This window comes from Anomaloglossus baeobatrachus, unplaced genomic scaffold (assembly GCF_048569485.1).
Source record: "Anomaloglossus baeobatrachus isolate aAnoBae1 unplaced genomic scaffold, aAnoBae1.hap1 Scaffold_98, whole genome shotgun sequence".
Taxonomy (NCBI): domain Eukaryota; kingdom Metazoa; phylum Chordata; class Amphibia; order Anura; family Aromobatidae; genus Anomaloglossus; species Anomaloglossus baeobatrachus.
In genome coordinates, this window is record NW_027445382.1 from 390,479 (window position 1) to 411,964 (window position 21,486).

The 21,486-nt window shown below is 52.3% G+C and overlaps 1 protein-coding gene across 3 annotated transcripts in view; it reads left to right on the top strand.

Annotated features, from left to right (window-relative positions):
* Positions 1 to 21,486, top strand: part of LOC142289580 (uncharacterized) — a 57,662-nt gene that overhangs the window by 22,328 nt on the left and 13,848 nt on the right. The window contains exon 1 of one of the 3 annotated variants that reach the window (XM_075333602.1): positions 831 to 1,037. The exons of the other annotated variants lie outside the window; for them this stretch is intronic. The gene's annotated coding sequence lies outside the window, so the exon portion shown is untranslated. Of the gene's footprint in view, positions 1 to 830; positions 1,038 to 21,486 lie in introns of those variants that run through there. 3 annotated transcript variants of the gene reach the window in all.

Consider the following 21,486-nt stretch of genomic DNA (forward strand, 5'->3'; position numbering starts at 1 on the left):
TTGATCTGCCCTGCTCAGGGCAGATCAAATTGCGCAAGCACAGGACCTCAAAGCCGGCGAGTGTGGATGACGCAGGACGTGTCATACATCGCGGCTACAGAAGGAGGACAAAGATGGCCGAAAGATGTGGCGCCGGCACCGGACAATGGAGAGACCCATATGATTCAACTCCACCGCAGCGCGACCATTAGGTGAATATTAGAAGCTGATTTTTATGTTCTACACAGCGGCCTGGGCTCTTATATACAGCATGTTAGAATGCTGTATATAAGAGCCCACTGGTGGTGGCCGGCGGCTTATAGTAGCCAAATCTGCTGACAGGTTCTCTTTAAGGCTGAAATGTTAATTTCTGTGGCATTTTCCTTCTGTATATATTATCCGCACCATCTCTACGGATCCACATGTGCACCTGCATTGTATGAACAATAAAAATTACTTGTTGATAAGCGAAACAAGGAGTGTGTAGCGACAGGTTCTTGATATAGTCCCCTGATGGGCGTAATGACATCGGAGGGGCTGTGACATGATGCCATTGTGCCCTGCAGCTGTAGTCAGAGTGGGTGCAGAGCATGTGTAGGGGCTAGATATAAAAAATGTTTTACCCCCTGCATATGCCCTGCATCGGTCATGTATAGTGTGTCGTGTTTGTGTTATATATTGGTGTAATTTACATGTTGGTAATTCTGAATATTGACCTGCCATATCCTCAATGTGCAGAATGTCAGACACAGAGGAGAGATGGGTGAGTCTAGGACCGCAGCAGAGCAGCCCCCGGGGACCGGCCTCCTGGCCTCATCATCTTGGCTGCATCATTCCTGGCCAGATATTAACTGTATGTTTCATCTGAAACGCGGCAGCATCAGAGTAACACCTACACGTCTGCAATAATGGAGTCGATATCTGATTCCTTCCACCCGGGGGTCACACAGGAGGAATCAGCTGTCAGGTTCCTTATCTTCTAGCAAAATAACATTGGGGCCTCATACGTTACATGGCGTCAATGCTGTCTGCACATCACATGTACTGGTTTACTGCAGGTATGAAAGCCATTCTATCAGTGTAATGCATTGTCAGCAGCTGAGGTGCATTATGAGTTTCTGCAGCAGCTGAGATGTGTATTATGAGGTTCTGCACCAGCTGAGGTGTATATGATGAGGCTCTGCAGCAGCTAAGGGGTGTATTATGAGTTTCTTCAGAAGCTGAAGTGTGTAATTACGAGGTTCTGCAGCAGCTGGGTTGTGTATGATGAAGTTCTGCAGCAGCTGAGGTGTGTATTATGACGTTCCACAGAAAATAACTTGATTCGATGTGGATTTGTATATGGTTATAGTTCTTCCATACACAGCATCCCTTATCCTCTTGGTGTGTATGTGGTGCTGCACCTCAGTGTGTTCAGGTTAGTGGAGCTCAGAGGCAGTGACACATACACTGCGCCCCGTGTGTACAGGAATTTATATAATCTCACTATGAAGAGCATCAGCGCCTCATTCTCCAGATACATGTGCGCCCATTGGTGAGATCCTCATGTACCATCCATCATGTAATATCCATGATATGTATATGTATGAGCCTCCTGAATTGTAAAGCGCTGCGGAATATGTTGGCGCTATAGAAATAAAGATTATTATTATATTATGGATACAGCATGAATATACGAGACGAGAAGACCCCAATAAGGATGAGCTCAGATGTGCTGAAATTATAGTGGATCTGAGGGGCAGATTCTCCAGCACAAATTTGGAGGAGTTTATTGTACTTTTGAAGATTTGAAGAAAACACCGCATCCGTCTGCTCCACCACTGAGCAGTCGCCGCCGCTGCCACCACTGAGCAGTCGCCGCCGCTGCCACCACTGAGCAGTCGCCGCCGCTGCCACCACTGAGCAGCCGCCGCTGCTGCCACCACTGAGCAGCTGCCGCCGCTGCCACCACTGAGCAGCTGCCGCCGCTGCCACCACTGAGCAGCTGCCGCCGCTGCCACCACTGAGCAGCTGCCGCTGCCACCACTGAGCAGCCGCCGCCGCTGCCACCACTGAGCAGCCGCCGCCGCTGCCACCACTGAGCAGCCGCCGCCGCTGCCACCACTGAGCAGTCGCCGCCGCCGCTACCACCACAGAGCAGTCGCCGCCGCTGCCACCACGGAACCGGGACTGCAGACACTCACTGCACCGGCCTGCTGCACGGCTCACCCGCCGCCGCTGCTGCCGCCACCACGCCTGCAACCTTGGACGCCATGTCACCTGCAACCACGGAGCCACTGACCCGCCGCGCCTGCCAACACAACCTGTGCCTCCGCTTCACCACCACTGCTGCCCCCCTCAGGTAAGAGAACACCGGAGTATAAGACTGACCCCATTTTTCTTTTTTTTTACCTTTTTTTTATGTCTAAATTTGGGGTGCGTCTTATAAAGCGAAAAATACGGTACCTTCTCACCCCCTGTGGGTGGTTATTTGTCCTTCCTCATTCTCGGGTCATCTACCAGAGGCCTGGGAGTTTGAGGGTTCTGCGCAGGATCTTAGTTGTTCCCAGCACTGCGCTTTTCTGGACAGAGAGCTCAAATGTTGCTCCTGGAATCTGTTGCAGCCATTTTTCCAACTTAGGGGTCACTGCTCCAAGTGCTCCTATTGTGACGCCCTGGGCAAGCCAGGGGTCACAGGTCACAACATCACATGCACCCCACATTCCCTGCAGGTACACCTAGCTAACCCAAAATCCTTGTTGCCTTCCTCCAGGGGCTGATGTCCACACCAGGGGGTGGGCCAGGCGTTTGGCTCCGCCCACCGAGGAGTTCACAGCCCTGGAGGCAGGAAGAATCAGGCAGTTAAGCAAGGGAAGTGAAAGTAGAAGGAAGTGAAGTGGTAGTGGAGCTAAGGAGAAAAGCTGAAGTGACAGAAAAATGAGAGTAGTAAAGCCTGAAGTTGGTCCGGGTGTGTGCCCCGGACTGTGACAGCAAGGTCAGCAGACGGCGGTGATAGTCTGCAGGGGAACTGTTTGGAGGTTGCTGGAAGGACCGCGGACGGGTGGTGACCCGGCGGTACCGGAGCAGTATACGAAGAACAGTCAGCACCAGGGCAGGGGCCTTTCGGATCCCGGCAAGGCTAGGAGTCGCCATAATTTGCCAAATCCGTCAGTGAAGGGGACCTCTGTCTCCTAACAACCAAGTCCCGATTGAAGGCAACAGTCCGACCATTGAGGGGAGACACCGCCACCGCCAAGGCACCAGTTTCCCAAGGCCAGCGCCTGCGGGCAAGAGAGAAGCTCCTCCGGCACATATCCAAGCCGGGGAGCGGGTAACCGGTGGGGACCCATCGCTACCAAAGAGACTTTACATAGGTGCAGGGAAGAGACCGTCACCGCTAACTGCAGGGAACCGCAGCACCGTAACCGTCCGAAGGACCCGTCCAACCAGCCGTTTGTTTACCGAGAACTGTGTCGTGTTTACTGGCTGAGTGAGTACCTCCGTGCCGTGCGGCACAGCGCTGCCCCTGCGCCCCACAGGCCCCATACCCGCCTGTCCACCATACCAACCCCATCACTGGGCCCCGGGAGCACCAAAACCCCTACCCACGGAGGGGCAAATCAACAACTGGCTGCTCCATACCATCACTCCTGGGATCCCCACACAGAGCAGCGGTGGTGTCCACTTAATCACCACAACCGTGGGTGGCATCACGGACAATAAATTATCCCAAAACACCCAATCCCCTTTTCACTCACGGGCGAGGAGCGCCGCTCGAGTCCCCGGGATCTGGCCCATCGCTTGAGCCACCGAGCAGCGGCCGCAGCAGCGGCAGCGGCAGCCGGACCCGAGCAGAGGGAGAGCGCGGCGTCCCCTCCTCCGCCCGCGACACTATCACCACTGGAATCACTGTTACCTTCACCTTCCACATCTTCTCCAGTTGTTCTTTAAGGCCCTGGTATTTCTCCAGCTTCTCATATTCCTTCTTTCTGATGTTACGGTCATTAGGCACTGCCACATCTATTATCATTGCTGTCTTCTGACCCTTGTCTACTATCACGATATCTGGTTGGTTAGCTACCACTTGCTTATCTGTCTGGATCTTGAAGTCCCACAGGATTTTAGCCCTTTCATTCTCCACCACTTTTTCTGGGGTCTCCCACCTGGACGTAGGGGGACTTAGCCCATACACTGTACAGATATTCCTGTATACAATTCCCGCTACTTGGTTGTGGCGTTCGGTGTACGCTGTTCCTGCTTGCATTTTGCATCCTGCCACTATATGTTGGATTGTTTCCGTGGTTTCTTTACATAGTCTACACCTTGGGTCTTGTCTTGTGTGGTATATTCCTGCTTCTATGGATCTGGTACTTAGCGCCTGCTCTTGTGGTGCTATGATTAGTGCCTCTGTGCTGTCCTGGAGTCCAGCTTTCTCCAGCCAGTGGTAGTATTTCTTCATGTCAGCCACCTCCATTATCTGTCTATGGTACATCCCATGCAGCGGCCTGTCTTGCCATGGCACTTCATGTTCTTGTTCTTCCTTCTCGGACTGTTGTTGTTGCTGTCTTAGGCTCTCCTTCAGCATTTCATCTTTTGGTGCCATTTTTCTGATGTATTCCTGGATACTTCTTGTTTCATCCATGATGGTGGTTGGACACCTATCAAGCCTCGACCACCCTCCTTTCTGTTGGTATACAATCTTTGGGTGTTTGACTTGGGATGGAGACCACCATGCATTGTGAGGAGCTTCCGGGTCTTCACATCTGCAGCTTCCATTTCTTCTTTTGGCCAGCACACATTTTGCCAGCAGGGTATCTGATAACTGGCAGAGCGTATGTATTGATGGTACGGATCTTATTCTTCCCATTGAGCTGGCTCTTTAGGACCTGTCTTACCCTTTGATGGTATTTGGATGTTGCTGCTGTCCTTGCCTCCTCATCGTGATTACCGTATCCCTGTGGGATGCCAAGGTACTTGTAGCAGGTTTGTACATCTGCTATGTGCCCTGCCGGTAGTTCTACTCCATCAGTCTTTACTACCTTGCCTCTCTTTATGACCAGCCGGCCACACTTCACCAGTCCGAAGGACATCCCAATGTCTTCGCTGTATATCCTGTTCAGGTGGATCAGTGAACTGATGTCTCGTTCATTTTTCGTATACAGCTTGATGTCATCCATATAGAGTAGGTGGCTGATGACGCTTCCACTCTTGAACTTGTATCCATAGCCAGACTCTGTTATTATCTGACTGAGGGGATTTAAGCCTATGCAGAACAGCAATGGGGATGGTGCATCACCTTGGTATATGCCACATTTGATGGACACTTGTGCTAGTTGCCTTGAGTTGACTTCCAGTGTTGTCCTCCATAGCCCCATTGAGTTGCTGAGGAAGGTTCTTAATTTCCTATTGACGTTGTAGAGAGCCAAGCATTCACAGATCCATGTGTGTGGCATTGAGTCATAGGCTTTCCTATAGTCAATCCAGGCTGTGCTGAGATTGGTCTGTCTGGATCTTGAGTCTTGAGTAGAGTTGAGCGCGGTTCGAGGTTCTCCAGTTCGCGGCTCGAGTGATTTTGGGGGATGTTCTAGATCGAACTAGAACTCGAGCTTTTTGCTAAAGCTCGATCGTTCTAGATACGTTCGAGAACGGTTCTAGCAGCAAAAAGACAAGCTAATTCCTAGCTGGCTTTCCGCTGTAATAGTGTAAGTCACTCTGTGACTCACACTATTATGAAATTTCAGTGTATAGTGTGCGGGAACAGTGCATTCAGATCACTGCTGTATGTATAATGGCGATCGCCATTTTTTTTTTTTTTCCTTGTCTTCATTCCCTAAGCGTGCGCGTCTAGTGGGGCGGGCCAGCATGTCAGCCAATCTCAGACACACACACAGCTAAGTGGACTTTTAGCCAGAGAAGCAACGGCATGTGTGATAGGATGTCCATGTCACATGTCCCTGCATTATAAAAACGGACATTTTCCTCCAGCACGCCATTATCTGCCTTCTGCGTCCTTGGTGTCAGACACCGCTGGCGCAGCTCCTATCTCCGATACTGCTGTGTACGCTCTATACACAGCGCTGTACAGAATAGGGATAGAAGTTTCTATCAGGCCTTTTAAGGGCTCATACCGGCAGGGTCAGAGCCATAGGTGACAGAGTTTAAAACAGAGTTTAACAGCTACACAAGATGACAGCGTCTGTGTAGCTAAGGTCAGGGATTTCCTCGCTGCATTTCCCCATTAGGAGGGATAGAAAGGCAGGCTTCCTTTCCTCTACCCAGAGACCCACAACCCTACCACTGTACCCTCCTGCCCTTTGCACACTCAAACTCATTGTTACTAAGCCATTATACTAGCAAACACTGAGTGAACTTAGTGGCGTCCTAAACGTGGCTGTTGGACTTCCATTAGTGTCCCACTGGTGCAAATCTATGTGCAGCACCTCTGCATTGCACACTCAAACTCATTGTTACTAAGCCATTATACTAGCAAACACTGAGTGAACTTAGTGGCATCCTAAACGTGGCTGTTGGACTTCTGTATTGTCCCACTAGTGCAAAGATATTTCTAGCACCTGTGCAGGACACCCTCCTGCTCTGTTTTTAATAAGCTATAATGATAGCAAAAAATGGTGCCATTTAGTGGCATCATAGAACTGGCTGTTGTATTCCATTAGTGTCCCACTGGTGCCAAGCTATTTATAGCACCTCTGCATGACACCCTCATGCACATTTTGCTACGCTAATGTTATAGCAAACTCAGGGAATTCATTGCTGCATTTGATAATTCGGAGGGATAGAAAGTGAGGCTTCCTTTAGCTTTTCCTTCTGTTCATAGACAGCATCTCCAAGTCCACACCCGAAGAGCAATTTCTCCTCCACGTGTAAGTGTGGAGAGGCAGCTAGTGCGCATGCGTGTGCCGATTTACCCCAGCTGCAGCCTAACTACAGTGTTTCGCCTAGTGAGTATGCTCAGCCTGACTGTGCCATTCCTGAGGCTAAGTCTTCATTTCGGGATACAGCGCATGCTCCCACACTTAGTGCGAAAAGCCTCTTTGCACAGGTACTTGCATTCCGTGCCGGGTCCAAGTCCTGTTTTGTGCCTAGACACCATGCTAAAGCTGATAGTATTTTTTCAGAGACTCTATTTCATGCAACTGAGCATGCTCAGGCACTTACTGCATCAGAGACTAGGTCCGGTAATGAACTCTTTGGCCCTGCCCCTGATGTGGGGGGCCCATATAGACCACAGGGCATCAGGTGTCCTGACGATGTGGCCAGGCCACTCCCAAATGGCTTGCAGAGGCCCGCCCCTATGACTTGTCACCTCATTATTGATGGTCAGACGATGACTGGTGAGGTGTTTGTGTCGTGGCAGCCATGAGGTCATTATTGAAGTTGCGGTTCCAAATACGACGGTAGTTATGCCACTCATGACATGTCACTCTGCTTTTGTCTCCAGGAGGTGCATTGTGGTCCACCCTGGTTTGGGGCGGACCCAGGTTATAAAACGGGCTGGAGCCAACAAGGAGGTGCGCAGTCTTCTATTATGCTCCGAAAGAGCACACCTCCATGTGTTGAACCCATTGCGGATTTAGGCCAGAGGTAGGCAGGGATAGTTTGTCGATGCAGGCCGCCACCACAGTTGGTAACGCAGAACGGTTAAGACCAGCTCCTGTCCTACAAGTCCTGCTTGTGCAGCCCAGTGGCATTAACAGGCCTGCTGCTGCTGATGCGCCTGCTGTCCACAGGTGTGGCCCCAATGCACACGGTCAGCGTACTGAATGGCCCCTGTGATGTTAACAGGGAGTTCCTGGGCTGGGTGGGCGTGTGGACCCTGTGACGCTAACAGGGCTCCCAGTCTCAAGATCCGAGTGGCGTCTAACTCTGTTCAGGCAACTATTAGTTTCATAGCCACACAGCTCTGTATCCTCCACCGAACCTTCCAATTGTCAACCTCTCCTTTTCCATCTGGGAGCACGGTGGACACTGACTGCTGATGGGGATATATACCTTTCTCTTTCTTTTCTTATTAATTTTCGTTATATAGCGGTAACATAGTATATACCACCTTATCCAAATCTGCCAGTCCCACCGTAACAGATGGTGTTTCTTCATCAAATGTTACTTTTGCTTAACCACCAAACCCACGGACAAAAACTTTTTTCCCCTTTCCAACACACCTGTTCCCCTTCCCACCAGCATCTGTCCTTTTTCAACTCATTTGGTATATGACCAAAAGTGCAACTCTGCAGGGACACCGTACTCAATCCCATCTCAGCACAGCAGCCAGCCCTCGGTCCCTCAGATGTGGACAAGTAAAAGACCATTTCCTCCTATCCATGAGAAAGCGTTGAGATTCACTCTGTGCAGCACTGGTGTTTTACTGGAAAAGCAGATCTAAGATTGCGTACCACATTCTGCAGATACTCCTGTATACGTGCGTCCCTTTCTATGACATGAATTATTTAGCCAAATTTTGTCTTGTACCGGGGATCTAACAGTGTGGCAACCCAGTAGTTAGCATTACTTCGAATTCGTACAATCCGAGGGTCATGTTGTAGGAAGAAGGCGCTCATGTGTCTTGTGCATCCAGGAGGACCAAGTCCTTGGTGTGTTGGTGGCAGAGAGGTGAGAATCGTGCCTCCTTCCTCTGCCCTCTCCCCCCAACCTCGCACAACTGAAATGTGAGCAAGCTCTCACTCATCTGCTGAGTCTTCCATGCCCATCGCCAGTTCGTCCTCCATTTCTTCATGGGCTCCTGCACCTTCCTCAACAATTTTTGCTGATACTATGCGCCCTTGTTAATCCCTCTCCCCCACCATGACTGCCGCCTAGGTGCCGCTCACCATATGGACCTTGTAGATCTTATTATCCCTTCTGCATATGACTCCTCCTGTACTTCCTCCCCTTCCTCTTGGACCAATACCTGACTCCGAATAATGCTTACAGTGTGCTCCGTCTTGTAGATGACCAGAATTGTCACGCTGAGAATGGCATTGCCAGTGCTAAACATCTTCGTCGACATTTGTAAACTGTGTAGAAGGGTGCATAGGTCCTTGATCTGACACCACTCCAGCAGCGGGATCTGCACCACCTCTGGATCAAGTTAGCCCAGGGTATACGTCATACCGTATTTCAGCAGGGCTCTGCGGTGCTGCCACACACGCTGCAACATGTGCAGATTCCAATTCCTGCGTGTCGGAATATCGCATTTCCGGCGTTTAACCGCCAGACCCTAAGACTTCAGGAGCGATGAAAGTTGTTGAGCTGCTGGTTGCGAAGGATGAAAGTGAGCACATAGCAGCGTGCCCGCTGCACAAGGCCATGTAGGCCGGGATGGTATTTTAAAAATTGCTGGAGAATCAGATTCAACACGTGAGCCATACAAGGCACGTGTGTCACATTGCCCTGACGAAGGGCCACAGACAGGTTTGCATCATTGCCGCACACGGCTGTTAAGTCACCAACGGAGTCCACTCAATCAATTTGTACTCCGGTCGCCAGGTGACTACGTGTTCCTTTCGTGCTTTCGTGCATAGTGCTGATGATGGGGAAGGAGTCGATGCCGGTGGCGCAGGTGGACGCAGGTTATGGTCACCCACTGGGTTGCGTTACCTTGACAGATACAGAACCACAGGCTGAATGTAGGTGGTGGGTATCTCACAGATGAAGTACCATCATTCAGCTACAACCAATGGGAAGACACCACACCCTTTTTTAGGCCCCTCCTGTCTGCAGACCACTGCCAGACAAAGCTATGAACTTCTTGTTACTGTTACCCCCAGTTCAGTTTTATGAGTTTGTGTGCTTGTTACCTGACTACTTTTCCTGCTTGCTGTTTATGTACCTCGTTGGCCGATCCGCATTTCACCTCTGCTTGTTTTCTGATTAAGTCCTGGCCATCCCATTCTGTTCCTCTTCCTCAATTAATGTTTTTGAACCTGCATGACTACTATTGTCTGGAACTGCAGCCTTCCACAGGTATTGATCAACTTGGGCCCTGTGTAATTCCAAATCACTGTATAGGGGTTAAAGGGTTTCAGGGTTCTGGGTGTCCAGCTTGGTGAGTGGCTTGCCTCTAGCCTATCCTTTACAGCCCATCTGAGTGTGTCGATCCAGGCAGGCGTTACACCGTGCCCTCTGCAGAAGGCCATGTAGGCCGGGATAGTGTTTTAAAAATTGCTGGACAACCAGGTTCAACACGTGAGCCATACAAGGCACGTGTGTCACATTGCTCTGAAGAAGGGTCGCAGACTGGTTTGCATCATTGTCGGACCCGACCTACCCTGGCTGCTGGTTGAGTGGAGACAACCATTGATTAAACTCGGTCTCACTCTCCAGAGCTAACCGTCCACAATTCCTCAGCGGTGTCTCACATTTCCCCTACATTTCAAAGTAAACATTTGACCGCCTGATGGCCTTGAGCTCTGCTGCCAGCATAGTAAGGAGGTGTGTGGGATTCCTTGGGCGCAGTTACAAGGAAGGGTGGCCTGACCACACAGGGTTTGGGCCGAGGTGGAGGACCCACACGAGGTGGAGGAGGCAGAAGCAGTAGAGGAACTTGTACATACAGAGGAAGGATTGACACAACTCGTGGGGACGGCAAGACTTGTACAGCAGACCCTTCTCCATCTCTCCCCATAGTAACCCATTGCCCAGTCAGCGACATGTAACGCCCCTATCCATGCTTACTGGGCCAAGTATCTGTGGTGAAATGCACCCTGTCACACACAGAGTTTCTCAAGGAATCGGTGAGGTTATGTGCGACCTGCTGTGGTAGCGCGGGCACGCCTTTCTTGGAGAAGGAGTGACGACTGGCCATCGGCTCTTGGGGCACTGCAATGGGCATAAGGTCTCGAAAATCCTCGGTCTCAAAAGGGTGTAAAGGCAGCCTTTCTGTTGCCAACAAGTTGCAGATGATGAAACTCAACCTCTTAGGCATGTCATGCCCTTCGAAAATCATGTAAAACACAGCGAGGGGACTCCAACCACAGTCTCTCCCTCGTTTCCTCTAATTGGGCCACACACACCCCACTTGACTGGCATCAGTTGACAACCCTTTGGAAAAAGAAACAGATGCTTTGCATGAAGCACTCTCAAAAATACGCGTGCCTTTCACGTCCCCTGAATGACCCAGGGGAAGAAAAGTCCTCTGAGAGCCATACCTTTTTAATCTTGGTTCTTTTTTCAAAAGCGAGGGGACTCCAACCACAGTCTCCCTCGTTTCCACTAATTGGGCCACACACACCCCACTTGACTGGCATCAGTTGACCCCCATTTTCAAGATGAAAAAGATGCTTTGCATGAAGCACTCTCAAAAATACGCGTGCCTTTCGCCTCCCCTGGCTGACCCAGGGGAAGAAAAGTCCTCTGAGAGCCATGTCCACATTGTCAGTGGACAGACACGTGTGCTTATCTGCCAGCAGACCCCCAGCAGCACTGAAGACAGGTTCCGAGAGAACGCTGGCTGCAGGACACGACAAGATCCCCAAGGCGTACGTGGCAAGCTCAGGCAATTTATCCAGATTGGAAGCCTAAAATGAGCAGGGCTCAAGTTGCACAATAATGGCATCGATGTTTCCTTGCATATACTCATATATCTGTGTGTCCTCCTCTTTTTCCTTGTCCAGCTCTTTTGTTTTCGCATGAGTATATGTCCTTGTCACTTTCCCATGTGTTTGTGTTGTGTTGTGAGTTGTTTGTCACCTTTTGGACACCTTTGAGGGTGTTTTCTAGGTGTTTTTATGTGTTTGTGATTGCCTGCCATTGTTTCCTATGCGGTTCGAGTTCGGTTCGACGAACCAAACTCGAACGAGACCTCCGTTCGGCAAACCGAACTCGAGCCGAACCGGGACCGGTTCGCTCATCTCTAGTCTTGAGCGACTGCTCTATCCACTAGCAGCTGGTGCTTAGAGCCTCTGGTGGTGTTCCCAATGCTTTTCTGAGCTGGATTCATGTACTGATTCATATGGTTCTGTAGCTTTGTGGCTATGATGCCTGACAGGAGTTTCCATGTCGTTGTAAGGCAGGTTATTGGACGATAGTTGGATGGAATTGTTCCTTTACAAGGGTCCTTCATGATCAGCACTGTTCTTCCTTGTGTTAGCCAAGCTGGGTGGTGGCCTGCTTCTAGCAGTTGGTTCATCTGTTTTGCCAGCCGTTCATGTACTGCTGTCAATTTCTTTAGCCAGTAGGTGTGGATCATGTCTGGGCCAGGTGCTGTCCATTTCTTCATGTTCTTGATGCGCTCATGGATGTCTACTTCTGTGATGGTAACTGGTTCTTGTTCTGGGTGGTTATTGTGTTTCATTCTCAGATCTTGCAGCCACTTTGCAGTGGTGTTGTGTGTTTTTTCCTTCTCCCATATGTCCCTCCAGTATTGTTCAGTCTCTGCTATTGGTGGAATTGCTGCTATTGTGCTATTATTCTGCAGCTGGGAATACACCTTGGTGTGTTCTTTGGAGAACAAGGCATTTATCCTCTTGGCCTCAGCTTCTCTAGTGTATCTCCCTAGTCTTGCAGCCAGTGCTGTAAGCCTTTGTTTTGCAGTCTCTAGGGCTTCAGATGGAGTCAGGCCTTTGTACTTGTTCAGCTTGGTCTTATTCTTGATCTTTACACCCTTCTGTGCTTCTGTTAGTTGGCTGACTTCTCTTCGTGTCACCTTGATTTTTGCCTCCAGTCTTCTTTTCCATGGTGGGCATGTGCTTCTATTGTTCTTGTTAGTATAGCCAAGCATTTCCAGAATTACTGAGGCAGTGGCATAAATCAGTTTATTAGTTTGTGTTATGGTGGTGGTAGGTATTGATGCGAGTGCTCTATTGGCGTCTTCTAGCATACTTTCTGGTAGTATTTCTCTGCTGAGCCTTGGCAAACGGTCTCTGGGGTTCATGGTATTCAGTTTCTCTATGATTTTCTGTTTCAGATCAGCTGTTGTACCCTCTACTTGCAGAATTGAATCAGGATTTTCAGAGGGCTGCACATCTTGTTCTTCAAGGTCTTCCTGTGGTGTGGATATACAGTGCAGTTGATCTATCTCAAGTTGTGATAATAGCTTTCTCTTTATGATATTGAAGCGTTGGGTGACTAGTTGTTTCTCAGTCAATGGACATTCAGGTCTTTTATCCATCCATAGTTTCCTCATACACTTTATGTATCCCCTCTCATTTGGTCTGCTGTTGTAGTAGCATTTTATCAGATCCAGGTTCTCTTGCCTTGTCCATTTATGGTTTGTTCCAGTAGCCCATTTATCAACATCTGACGCGGACCTTGTTAATCCGGGCGACGTCCGAGCCGGCATGACTCTTTGTTCGTGACACTCTCATGTTTATTGAGGTAGGCATTATAGTGTTAGGGGTCTTGCCTAAGGGCCCTGTGAGGTAAATCCGGAGATATGACGATAAATCATGATATTCAAGTATGTCAGGAAGCCCTCTCCTGGTGTCACCCCCCCCCCCTTTCCTTCACACAACTGGTTTAGCAACAAATCCCATGGCCATCTCTCCTGTGATATGGAGATTAGGTGATGTGGGAACAAAGGACACAGGATGACTCCCTGCCGTCACCCTGTAACAAGAGCTGTATCTCATTATAAGGCTATGGAACTAGCCAGACAGAACGACTCCAGTAAAAAATGGTTCATATCTCGCAAGCCATATTTCCGATAAATATGGCAACCATAAAAATGGTGTCTCCGCCTGCGGACGATGCTGGCACACCCTTTTTATGGGAGCAGGACCTGGGGGAAATGCCCCAGGCGTGATATCAGCCAATGGGGAACTAGGAGACAGGTCATGAGTCCCCTCGTTCTGTAGCTAGATTCATAACTGTCACAATGAGAGCATTGACGTCTGCCTACGACGCTCCCAGGCAAAGTTATGGCCCATATTCCATGTTGGGATATTGTCCATAACTCAAGCCAGGGGTGGAGCAGTGCTCCCTCTGAGGTCACTAAGGTAGGAGGGGACCTGGATTTGCCCAGGTTGATAACCCTACTTCGGCCATTTTCCAGTGTTCTTTTCGCTGGGGGCACGTGTAGGAAACATCTGTGGGAAGGATCCTAGAAACCTGGGTACAGCGCCCCCCTGTGGCCAGACGCAACAAGGTAACTGCTGGAACTGTGTATGCCTGTTTGTAACCCATGCTTTGATTGTAACTGTACTCTGACATATGTATATTCTGTAGATTCCCTATTGTATATATTGTAGTTTCTAGTGTGCTTTAGGCTGATTAAATTATATAATTAATCTTGGGCTGTTCTGTTATCTCGATCTTGAATCCCACGTCTGTGTGTTCGGCTAATAGTTACCGTGAAGCGGTTGGTGGCAGCGAGTTGTGCCAAGGATTATTGTGGGGAGGCCAGTGAGATTCGGGAAGATATTATATATTCCGCCCGCGGAGGTCGGGGGAATATATACCCTACTCTCACCGGGGACCCTTCAATAATCGGCATAAGTAGTATAGCGGCCTCCTTGCTTATTGTCGGGCAATTCCATAATTGGCCTGACTATAAGAGGGGCGCTAGAGAGCGCGTCACGTGCTCTGTCTGTCGGTCGGGAGGTATAAAGGAGGGGTGACCCCCACTTGTTACCCCCCGATTGTGACGTACTGGTAGCCAGCGCGGGGGATTTCTGAGTGACCCCCCCGGTGGTTTGTGACATATTGGTGGCATAGCGGTGGGATCGAGATAATAGTGTGTGTGAGTGTGAGACCCATACTCCCAGACACTAAAGACTGCCTGCAGCAGCTGTGGCTGCTGGGGTCTTCAGACTAGCTCAACACTAGAGTGTCAGAGTGCAGATACTGTAAGGTGTGTGGAGGCATCAGGTGTCAGTTCTGTGTCAGTGACCAAAAGTCTGCAAGAATGGCTGATGGCACCAGGAGCAGAGCTATGCAACTGGCCAATGCTAAGGCAGGAGCCGAAGAGAGGGAGGACGGTGCTGTGGACAGCAATGAGGAGGTTGCCCACGAGTCCTCCAGGAGCTCGACGCCAGAAAACCGTTCTGCCGAGGACATTGCACAACCTGGCAATTATGGACAAGATGAGGAGCAGCTCACCCAAGGTTCCTCAACGAGCCAGATGCCAGCCCTCCGCTCTGAAAGGGACAGTGAATCGCCTAGCTCTGCAGCGTGCCGCAGATCACCACGTGCCATTCCACCGAGCCTGGGAGGCTCGGATAGCCTTCTTCAAATGGCTATGGCCCTTCTCCAGGCTGGAGACCAGAAGGGCTACAAGGAACTCCTGGCAGAGCGCAGGGCAGAGCGGCACGCAGAGCGTGAGGCTGCGGAGCGAGAGCGGCAGGCAGCGCGTGAAGAGCGAGAGCGAGAGCGACAGGCAGACCGTGACTACCAGCTGCAGCTAGCTCAGCTCCGGCCCTCATCAGCCACCCGTGACCTTCGAGACACCAAACTTCCAAAGGTCCGTGTTGAGGACTTCCCAGTGCTGGAGAAGGATGGAGACTTGGACTCTTTCTTGACTGCTTTTGAACGGACTTGCCTGCAGCACCATCTGGACAAGGACCAGTGGGCCAAATACCTGACCCCCCGTTTAAGGGGTAAGGCCCTGGATATCCTTGGGGACTTGCCTGCTGAGGCAGATCAGGGCTACGACACCATCAAGCGGGCCCTGATCCAACAGTACAACCTCACTCCAGAGTCCTACCGCAAGAAGTTCCGGAGCCTACAGAAGGGACCAAAGGACTCCTGGGCTGACCACCGGCGGGCACTTGCCCGAGCTGCCGACCACTGGACCCAAGGCCTGCAGCTTTCCACCGGACCGGAGATCCTGGACTTGTTCATCACGGAGCAACTCTTGTGGAACTGCCCTGAGGATCTCCGCCAGTTCATCCGAGACCAGAAGCCAAAGGGGTCCACGGCTACAGCTGCCCTTGCCGATGACTACACCAACAACCGGGCCCCTGAGGCCAGGAGAGCGGCCACCAGCAGCACCTGGAGAGGGGGTAAGATGAATTCTGCGACTGCCCCACCTGCCCCTAGACTGCAGGGGGTGTCCCCCTCAACTCCCCTCTCCAGGCCCGTGGCGGAACCAAGACGGTGCCACCAGTGCAACCTACCTGGACACTTCAAGGCCATGTGCCCTCAGCGTCCCAAGGCCCCGGCTCCGTCCCCGTCCCAAGGGCCGCCCAAGGTGTATTGTGTGGGTGGGGGTGGTGGTAGGTCCCTGGACAGCTTCCAACCTGTCACCGTCGGCCGGTCTGTGACCATAGGACTGCGAGACAGCGCCTCGGAGGTGACTCTGGTGCGGCCTGAGATGGTGTCCCCCCAAGACTTGATCCCTGGAAAAACCCTCGCTGTCTCCGGGATTGGAGGCACTGACCCGGCGCTGCCTGTTGCTGACATTTATGTGGACTGGGGCGCAGGGCGAGGGGTGAGGGAGGTGGGGGTAACTGATCGGATCCCCGCAAACGTGCTACTTGGGACAGATTTGGGGCAGATAACCTCCCAGTTTGGGCCCCAACCAAGGGCTGAACCTTCAGCCAGTACTGACATGCCTCCGGACAATGTTAATGTGTTATCTATGAATGATGTAAGGGAGGAGGGAGTGAACTCTGATATTTCTGCTTGCATAGACACCATAGACACACACTCAGCTGCAGCTGTGACAGGGGAGGGGGTCAGAGAAAGGTGTGACAATGCCTCTACAAGTAACCAGCCTGTGAGCTGGGATCTGTTGCCCTCTGAAGGGATAAGCAGAGAGCAGGGTGCTGCAGGGGGAGGACCAGTGTGTGGGGTGGGGGCTACCACAGCAAATGTGGGGTCCCCAGAGATTTCACAGCGGGGTTCTGTTGCTGCAGGAGGGGAACAGGCAGGTGAGATTGGGGCCGGTCCAGGAGCGGAAGTGCTCCCAGGTAAGATCTCGGTGCATGGTTCCCCCACAACCGGGGTGTCAGGAAGCCAGGTAGGCCTGCCTGAACCGGCGACTTGGTCAGGAACGGAGGAGGAGCAGGCACGACCCACGGTCGCAGCGGCTGTGGCCGCTGTCACCCGCAGTGGGAGTGCTGGAAGCCAAGGGGCCTCCCGGAGGTCCGATAGCTCTTCCCCTTCTGACCAAGTGGCAGCCGAGTCAGGTGGAGGCCAGGACACAGGTCCCGGGGTACTGACTGAAGATGTGACAGTCCCGTCGATTCTGGCCACATCTAGTCAGGGGTTTCAGGCAGCGTTAGAAGCTGACGACAGCCTGAAAGCTCTTAAGGAGCAGGCGGCACAGCCTCCCTCGGACTCGGACCCGGAGCGAGTGGTCTGGGACCAAGGACGGCTGTACCGGGCCACGGTCCAGCAGGGTTCACCGGAGGCGTGGCCCAGGGACCGACAGTTGGTGGTACCCTATCCATTCCGGACGGAGTTGTTGCGGATCGCACATGAGATTCCGATGGCCGGACACCTAGGGATCGCTAAGACCAAGGCCAGGTTAAACCAGCATTTCTACTGGCCAAAAATGGGGGCCGATGTGGCTGCCTACTGCCGTTCGTGTGAAACCTGTCAGAGAGTGGGGAAGGCGGGGCCACACTCCAAAGCCCCACTAGTATCTCTGCCAATCATCGATGAGCCTTTCAGGAGGGTGGCTGTGGATCTGGTCGGCCCGCTGGCCATCCCCAGCAGCTCCGGGAAACGCTTCATACTGACGGTAGTGGACTATGCCACCCGGTACCCAGAAGCAGTGGCCTTGTCGTCCATTCGGGCTGACAAGGTGGCCACCGCATTGCTGGAGATTTTCTCCCGAGTGGGTTTTCCCCAGGAAATGCTCACTGACCGGGGGACCCAATTCATGTCCCAGCTGATGGAGGCCCTCTGTAAGCAAGTCCAGGTGCGACATCTGGTGGCCAGCCCGTACCATCCACAGACTAATGGCCTGTGCGAGCGGTTCAATGGCACCTTAAAGCAGATGCTTAAGATGTTGGTCGACTCCCACGGGCGTGACTGGGAGCGGTATCTCCCACACCTGTTATTTGCTTACCGGGAGGTTCCACAGGCCTCAACAGGATTCTCACCGTTTGAGCTCCTGTACGGGCGACGTGTGCGGGGCCCCCTGGCTCTGGTGAAAGAGGCTTGGGAAGGGGATTTGGCCACCCCTGGAGTGTCGGTTATCGAGTATGTCATGCGCTTCCGGGACAGAATGCAGGCCTTGACGCAACTGGTACACGACAATATGGCTCAAGCCCAGGCCGATCAGAAGCGTTGGTACGACCAGAACGCTTGTGAGAGGACCTACCAAGTGGGTCAAAAGGTGTGGGTACTGGTCCCCGTACCACAGGACAAGCTTCAGGCAGCCTGGGAAGGCCCATACCTCGTGTACCAGCAGCTCAACCCTGTGACGTACCTGGCCACCCTGGACCCTGCCCGTGGAAGGCGGAAGCCCTTCCATGTGAACATGATGAAGGCACATCATGAGCGGGAGGCATGTGCGCTCCCCGTGTGCAACCTGCCCGAGGAGGGAGAAGCGGAAACCCTCTTGGATATGCTAGCCCAGGTTAGGGCAGGCGGATCCATTGAGGATGTGGAGGTTGGCCACCAGCTCTTGGAGGACCAACGGTCCCAGCTGTGGGCCACCCTCCTCCCCTTCCGGGGGTTGTTTACCAACCAGCCCGGAAGGACTGACTTGGCTGTCCATCACGTGGACACTGGGGATCATCCCCCGATCCGGCGTTCAGCATATCGGGTCTCCCTGGAGGTGCAGCAACACATGCGCCAGGAGATTGACGAGATGCTGAAGCTGGGGGTGATCCAGGCATCCAACAGCGCTTGGGCCTCGCCTGTAGTCCTCGTCCCTAAGAAGGACCGAACCACGCGGTTCTGCGTGGACTACAGGGGGCTCAATGCGGTCACGGTCGCCGATGCGTACCCAATGCCACGCATCGATGACCTGCTCGATCAGTTGGCCGGGGCTCAGTACCTGACCATCATGGATCTGAGCCGGGGATATTGGCAGATCCCCCTGACTCGCAAGGCCAGGGAACGCTCTGCCTTTATTACCCCATTTGGACTGTACGAGTCCACGGTGATGCCATTCGGGATGAGGAATGCCCCTGCCACTTTCCAGCGGATGGTCAACACCCTGCTCAAGGGACTTGAAGGGTACGCGGCCGCGTACCTGGATGACATTGCCGTCTTCAGTCCCACCTGGGAAGATCACCTAGAGCATCTAGCACAGGTGCTCAGGCGGGTCCACCGGGCAGGTTTGACCATCAAGCCGGGAAAGTGTCAGCTGGCCATGAGCGAGGTCCAGTACCTCGGTCACCGGGTAGGCGGGGGAACACTGAAGCCCGAGCCTGAGAAAGTGGAGGCCATCGCATCCTGGCCCACCCCCAGGACCAAGAAGCAGGTGATGTCCTTCTTGGGGACCGCTGGGTACTATAGGAGGTTTGTTCCATGCTATAGTAGCCTGGCAAAGCCCCTGACGGACCTCACCAAGAAGAAGCTGCCCTCTGCAGTCGATTGGACAATGGACTGCGAGACAGCCTTCCGGGCCCTAAAGGACGCCCTGTCCAGCCCGCCCGTGCTACAGGCAGCCGACTTCACGCGGCCGTTTGTAGTACAGACCGACGCCAGTGACTTCGGCCTCGGTGTGGTACTCAGCCAGGTGGACTCTGCGAGCCAAGAGCACCCAGTCTTGTACCTGAGCAGGAAGCTGTTACCGAGGGAAGTGGCCTATTCCACAATGGAGAAGGAGTGCCTGGCCATAGTGTGGGCCCTGCAGCGTCTGCAACCCTATCTATACGGGCGCCACTTCATCGTGGAGACGGACCACAATCCCCTCAGCTGGTTGCACACCGTCTCTGGGACGAATGGGCGACTGTTGCGATGGAGCCTTGCGCTCCAGCAATACAACTTCACCATTCGCCACAAAAGGGGCCGTGACCACGGTAACGCAGACGGGCTGTCCCGACAAGGAGAGGTCGCGGACGGGCGCACGGGGGAACACCGGAGTGTGCTGCCCCCTAGCGCCCTCAAAAGGGGGGAGGTGTGAGGTAAATCCGGAGATATGACGATAAATCATGATATTCAAGTATGTCAGGAAGCCCTCTCCTGGTGTCACCCCCCCCCTTTCCTTCACACAACTGGTTTAGCAACAAATCCCATGGCCATCTCTCCTGTGATATGGAGATTAGGTGATGTGGGAACAAAGGACACAGGATGACTCCCTGCCGTCACCCTGTAACAAGAGCTGTATCTCATTATAAGGCTATGGAACTAGCCAGACAGAACGACTCCAGTAAAAAATGGTTCATATCTCGCAAGCCATATTTCCGATAAATATGGCAACCATAAAAATGGTGTCTCCGCCTGCGGACGATGCTGGCACACCCTTTTTATGGGAGCAGGACCTGGGGGAAATGCCCCAGGCGTGATATCAGCCAATGGGGAACTAGGAGACAGGTCATGAGTCCCCTCGTTCTGTAGCTAGATTCATAACTGTCACAATGAGAGCATTGACGTCTGCCTACGACGCTCCCAGGCAAAGTTATGGCCCATATTCCATGTTGGGATATTGTCCATAACTCAAGCCAGGGGTGGAGCAGTGCTCCCTCTGAGGTCACTAAGGTAGGAGGGGACCTGGATTTGCCCAGGTTGATAACCCTACTTCGGCCATTTTCCAGTGTTCTTTTCGCTGGGGGCACGTGTAGGAAACATCTGTGGGAAGGATCCTAGAAACCTGGGTACAGCGCCCCCCTGTGGCCAGACGCAACAAGGTAACTGCTGGAACTGTGTATGCCTGTTTGTAACCCATGCTTTGATTGTAACTGTACTCTGACATATGTATATTCTGTAGATTCCCTATTGTATATATTGTAGTTTCTAGTGTGCTTTAGGCTGATTAAATTATATAATTAATCTTGGGCTGTTCTGTTATCTCGATCTTGAATCCCACGTCTGTGTGTTCGGCTAATAGTTACCGTGAAGCGGTTGGTGGCAGCGAGTTGTGCCAAGGATTATTGTGGGGAGGCCAGTGAGATTCGGGAAGATATTATATATTCCGCCCGCGGAGGTCGGGGGAATATATACCCTACTCTCACCGGGGACCCTTCAATAATCGGCATAAGTAGTATAGCGGCCTCCTTGCTTATTGTCGGGCAATTCCATAATTGGCCTGACTATAAGAGGGGCGCTAGAGAGCGCGTCACGTGCTCTGTCTGTCGGTCGGGAGGTATAAAGGAGGGGTGACCCCCACTTGTTACCCCCCGATTGTGACGTACTGGTAGCCAGCGCGGGGGATTTCTGAGTGACCCCCCCGGTGGTTTGTGACAGGCCCCTACTGGTATACTGGTGGATGTGCACTTTAACCACTACGCTATAACAGTCACCAGAAGGTAGGTATTATAGTGTTTAGAGGCCTTTTTTTTTTTTTTTCCAAGCTATATGGCAGGGCCAGGATTTGAACCCCAGTGTCCCATGTGCCTCTGGTCCTCGTTTGTTTCCTGGGAAACTGGGTAAAAAATCAGTAGTGTGGGGGCACCAAAGGGCAGTTTTGCACAGGGCACCATTCTGGCTAAGGCCGGCCTTGAATGCATTATA